At 33.7% G+C, this 6,166-nt stretch overlaps 1 long non-coding RNA gene across 1 annotated transcript; it reads left to right on the forward strand.

Moving 5' to 3' along the window:
- Positions 1 to 3,208: 3,208 nt before the first annotated feature.
- LOC136024645 (uncharacterized) lies at positions 3,209 to 5,704 on the forward strand. Its single transcript, XR_010616873.1, has 2 exons — positions 3,209 to 3,805; positions 5,195 to 5,704. It is a non-coding gene; the product is annotated as an uncharacterized LOC136024645 (long non-coding RNA).
- Positions 5,705 to 6,166: the final 462 nt, after the last annotated feature.

Raw genomic sequence — 6,166 nt, forward strand, 5'->3', positions numbered from 1 at the left:
TTTTTTTACTCACTGGAATAATCGAGTCCTTCCCATAGCTGCGGAAAAATCATTTTTTTGTTATCTTTTTTAGAGAAAATAAAAATAAATTCCCTCCCCTCCTCCCTCTACATTTTTGTGAATTGCCACCACTGACTTTTACCCTAATATTGCCTGTGTCATAGAAAATATTCATTAATTCTATGTTTTGTTATACATAGTTTTATATTATTTTTAATATATTTTTGATGCTTTACCTTGTTTTTCCCCTGAGTATTATTCTTCTGTATTTAGAAATTCCTCTCACATCTATAAAATAAAACAACAGTTAGTAATTGCTATGGTGGAGTTGGTATTATAGAATGATGGCGGGGTAAAAAATCTAATCGACGCTGGGAAATGAATCTAATATGTAGGCTATTTAGTGTGTATTTTTCAGTGTAAAGTAATCAAACTAATTGTAAAGTAATCAAGTGTTCATATTAAATTGTTAACCAAACGAATTAGTAATTATATTGTTTTTCAGAGAAAGGAAGCAGTCAACCTTTAAATCAAGGATTTTAATCAGGGTTTTATCCTACATGTTTAAGATTTTTAATCGTTTAAATCAAGAGATTAAATTGTTAAATCAAAAGTTTTATTCCCCCCCCCATCGTCCTTCTTAGGAAAAGAATGTCTAAAAGCACGGTTGCTATTTTCCTTTGTTATAAATTTAGGAGGGCCATTTATATAAGGAGTATCCAAACTCACGTACAAAAAGATTGGATTCTAGACCAGGTATAGATAAAAGGTTCTGAATTTTAACAAGCCTCATTATTTCAAAAATTCTCATTATAAAGCAGTAGTAGTACTAACAGAAATAGTAGCAGTGTTGACTAAGTAGCAGCATGTACATGTTGTCTTTTGGTAAGTCGAACATTCCCTTCATGACACCTTGGATGTTTCACCTTGATACGATAAGCTGTTTAAAAATATTGCTTCTTTTTTGGTCCCTCGATGACTTTGAGAAATAAGGGGTGGGGAAAGCCTAGTTGCCCTGCAATTTTTCGGTTACATAAAAAGGCAACTATAAATTTTAATTTTTAATCAGTGTTTTTATTAGTAAAAAATATACGTAACTTAAGAATTAGCTTACGTAACAAACTTTTATATTCTTAAATTTTTATTATGTATGTGAGGAGGTTTGTCCCCTCGTTAATACCTCGCTCTTTACGGTAAATCTTAAGTTTTGTCCCAACTCTTTAAGAATGACCACTGAATCCGAAAGGCCGTAGAATAAATAATTGAAATTACTAAAATACTATAGCATAAAGAGCGAGTTATTTACCTCCTCCTAAATACCTCGCTCTTTATGCTAAAGTATTTTTAGAACCCCTGACATGGGTAATAATCTCTGTTCGTTTTAAGTTTCAATGCTACTCCTTACTTTCAATTGAAAAAACTTTTCCATGTTTATTTTTTCATTTTTTTATAGTAATTTTAGAAAATCCTGTGCCCTTTTCATTGAATTTCTGTTCCCCCATGACATATTTCTCCAAGGAAAGATCCTCCCACATAGCTCCCTCCCCTCAACCCTACCCCCAAAACCAAAAATAAATCCCCTGAAAACGCTGTACACTTCCCAATAACCATTATTATATGTAAACACTGGCCGAAGTTTGTAACTTGCAGCCCCTCCCCCAGGGACTGTGGGGGAGTAAGTCATTCCCAAAGACATAGTTATTATGGTTTTTGACCATGCGAAACAAAATGGCTATCACAAAATTTTGATCCGTTGACTTTGGAGAAAAAATTAGCGTGGGAGGGGGCCTAGGTGCCCTCCAATTTTTTTGGTCACCTAAAAAGGGAACTAAAACTTTTCATTTCCGTTAGAATGAGCGATCTTGCGACATTCTAGGACCACTTGGTCGATACGATGACCCCTGGAAAAAAAAACACAAAAAAAAAACAAAAAAAAACACGCACCCGTGATTTGTCTTCTGGCTAAAAATACGAAATTCCACATTTTTGTATATAGGGGCTTGAAACTTCTACAACAAGGTTCTCCGACACGCTGAATGTGATGGTGTGATTTTCGTTAAGATTCTATGACTTTTAGGGGTTCTTTCCCCCTATTTTTTAAAATAAGTCAAATTTTCTCAGGCTCGTAACTTTTGATGGGTAAGACTAAACTTAATTTAACTTATATATTTAAAATCAGCATTAAAATGCGATTCTTTTTATGTAGCTATTGATATCAAAACCCCATTTTTTGAGTTTTGATTGCTATTGAGCCGGGTCGCTCCTTACTACAGTTCGTTACCACGAACTGTTTGATTTCTTTGCAATTACAGTAATCTGTTACAAGCTGAAATGATTTTTTCATGCCATAGGCTTTACGTGAAAAAGTGTGTTTTACAGTTCAGCCTTGAGGATTTGAGTCTCGGTGGGGTTAAAAAAAAAAACTAGCAGATCCATCAACGTTTAAATCAATATTGATTTGTTTTCTGTTGACTAGAACAACAAGAATTGCATCTACTGATAATTTTATCTACATATGCCGATGAAAGGTGTGTCGTCCTTTAAAATGATGTTTTCCTTATATTTAAGGCCCGTTTTATATTTAATTAGGTCATATGAGGATCAGGGGAGTACATTTTCCCTAAATTCCATTATTTTTAGGATTATTTTCCTGTGATTAGCATATGATTCTACTACTAGTACAACTACTACTATTAATAAACTACGGAGCGGTATTTGCCTTAGGCAGCTTTGCACAGCGACGAATTATCATTATTGACATCTTTAGTTATTTGAACCCTAAAATCTTGGTATTATTATTTACTTAAGAGTTCCTGTAAAAACTTCTTAATGGGAGGAAGCTTAAATTTTTTTTAACTCGGTCTAAGGTTTTAAGAAAAGAGTATTTTTGCCAGTCGAGGAAGCGTCAGACGAGGAAGGGCCTCAGTTGCATGGCCCCTTGGAATAATGAATCTGTCTTGGCTTTTTTCTACAATTGGCCATGACTTTGACTTTTTCCACAACTATTCCCTTTTTGTTTAAATTCAAAACAACAGGAAACAGAAAAAATTGCAGATAAATCTTTTTCCAAGCTATCGCTTATTGATTTCAAGTTTTAATGTTGCTCCTTACTTTCAGTTAAAAAACTAGTTTTTTTAATTTAATTTTAATAGGAATTCAAACTAATAATAATTATAGCAAGATTTATGGCAAAGTAACTTTTTTTTATTCTAAAATTGTAAGAACAAAGACAAATTTTTCTCATGGCATCATGCCTTAAAATTTCTCTTTTAATTTGACCATCAAGTGTGACAATCAACGATTTCAGCTGTTGGTCGTTTACATCAACAATATTGACCAATAAAACCTTTGTTTGTCGCTAAAACGTGATTGTTGATTAACGGTGTCTCGCCAGAACAGACTATCTGACAACAGTGTTGGTCAACAAGGTCGCTAGAAAAAGCCTTATTACGATTTGACTATGTTGCATTATGCGCAATGCTGGTCGGGTTTGATATCCTCAACAGCGGAAAAAAAATGGAGAATTGATCTATTTTTGCGTTTTTCTTGACATTTTTAAGTTCTGTGTTTTTTGGAAAACTCTTTGGGACACTTTATGTCATAATCGTTTTGATATTCAGAACATGTTGTACTTTTTTGTTTTTCACCCTTATATAAAAATTATTTTTAGTTGTTCTACTTCATTTCGTCAAAGGTTTTGAACAGTCTTTTTCTGCGTAAAGACGTGTGCACCTGGGCAACAGGCGTTATCATTAGACACAATATTACTGCCCTTGAACAGTGGATTAGAGACAACGTTCCACAGGTGAGGTGATACTTCCCGTAATTTATAATTGTCTTGTACTAAAAACCCTTGTACTAAATAATAATTCCTTTTTTGGCTAAATGTTTTTCTCTTTGTTTTGATCAGACGATTTTGAGAAATAAGGGATGGAGAAGAAGGCCTAGTTGCCATGCAATTTTTCGGTTACATAAAAAGGCAACTATAAATTTTAATTTTTAACGAATTTTTTTATTAGTGAAAAATATACGTAACTTAAGAATTAGCTTACGTAACAAACTTTTATATTCTTTAATTTTTATTATGTATATGAGGAAGTTTGTACCCTCATTAATGCCTCGTTCTTTACACTAAATCGTAAATTTTGTCCCAATTCTTTAAGAATGACCCCTGAATCAGAAAGGCCGTAGAATAAATAGTTGAAATTACTAAAAATACTATAACATAAAGAGCGAGGTATTTATATCCTCCTAAATACCTCAGCACTAGAATAAGGCCACTAGAACTTTTCATTTCCGTTAGAATGAGCCCTCTTGCGATATTCTAGGACCACCTGGTCGATACGATGACCCCTGGAAAAAAAAAAAAAAACGCGCACCCGTGATTTGTCTTCTGGCAAAAAATACGAAATTCCACATTTTTGTAGATAGGACATTACAAATTTTGCTATAGGGTTTTCTGATACGCAGAATGCGATGGTGTGATTTTCGTTAAGATTCTGTGACTTTTAAGGGTGTTTTCCTCTATTTTCTAAAATAAGGCAAATTTTTTTGCCTTACAGTTGTAACTGTAAGGTAACTTACGTGGTAACAGTTCGTTACCACGAACTGTTTAATTTAATGGGAAGCAGTGCCTCTAGGAGCGCAGCATCTCCAGCAGCATTAAAAACATTTAAAACGGACAGCATTAACTTATAAAATGTGGATTTGGCTGAAGATTTTGACTTCAGAATGGTTCTTTTGTTTTTTAATTTTTTTTTTGTTATTAGGATTATACGTCTATGAAGAATAGACTTAACTGGTTTTTCTTTTACGTAGGCCTTGTAATTATACCTGTCGTGCTCTCTTGACAAAGTTATTTTTATTCATTCTACTTTTTTAGGAACTAAGGGGAGTCACCTGAAATCAGTAAATGGGTTTCTGTGTCCCACGGTTCTTGAGCTGCCAACCCCTAGCTTAAAATTTATTTGGATATAGATAAGTTTTCAAAAATAAATCTGCATATGATCTCCTTAGCTTATTCCAGTTAGTTCAAGTTCATAAAACTTGTTACTTTGCTTAGCAGAATTTCATCAGAATACAATACGTCAAATACATTGAAAAGCACATTGAGAAAAGCAAATAGGCCTACATAAATAAGTTGAATGAAATTAAAATTTAAACTTACCCTTTTAATTGTGACTTTTATTTCCAGGGTTCCAGCTTATCCAGGGCCTAGCAAGTTCAGTCCATGTCGCCTTATTTCAGGTTATGTCAAGTAAGTTGAGTTTATAGATAAGTATTTAAACACAACTACCAGGCATAATCTAAAGGCAGCTTAATAGAAATTTATTTTAATTTAAATATATTTTTCAAAACCACGGGGGAGGGGCAGTTTCTTTTCAATTTTCAATGATGATACTAAATTATTTGTTAATATGCACTCCAAGATACCATGCTAGTTTGGAATGTTTTTCCTTTCCCATTTTTCCCTTTCGGCTGAGACAGTTTACTTCCTGGCGGCTTTCCACGACTTGTCAAGAAGCTGAGACTTGCTACACTTAGAAGACTACTACTAGATTACTACTCGCGAAGCTGAGACCAGTACACATGAAAAGGAGATGCTTGCTTCACAAAAAGGAGAAGAAACTCACAAACAAAACACAGCAGTATTTTTTTTTGAATTAGTATTTTTTGCTGCAAAAATAAATTGATTATACTTTTATTTGTCCTTTTAATCTAGTTTTTATATTTTAGATATAGACTTCTATAGGTCCAGATTGAATGAGCACTTAGCTCTCAGGAATTTCAAATGGAAATTCGGTTTACTGTGGGTATGTTCAGTCTCTTGTCTAGTTGGTTTAAGCGATATAAATTTTTTTCAGGGGGTAGATTTTTCTTTTCTGTGGTAGAAAAGTTGATAATTTGTAAAAGTTGAAGTTTTGTATCTTTGCAATTGGAGGGGATAGAAGACATACAGTCTGCAGTTTAGGTTGTGCTATGGCCAGAACAAATGTCTTGGAATTTTCAAGTTTCGAAAGGAGTTAATATTTTGGAAAAATTGTTAAGCTGCTCTGAAGGAAGGTAAGAAACAGGGATAGAACTTCACAGATGTTGTAACTGCAGAACAGCAGCTCTTTGATTGCTCCCGAACTCTTTCTCCTCACACAAAGATCCATTTTAATTT

This window comes from Artemia franciscana, chromosome 3 (assembly GCF_032884065.1).
Source record: "Artemia franciscana chromosome 3, ASM3288406v1, whole genome shotgun sequence".
Lineage (NCBI taxonomy): Eukaryota > Metazoa > Arthropoda > Branchiopoda > Anostraca > Artemiidae > Artemia > Artemia franciscana.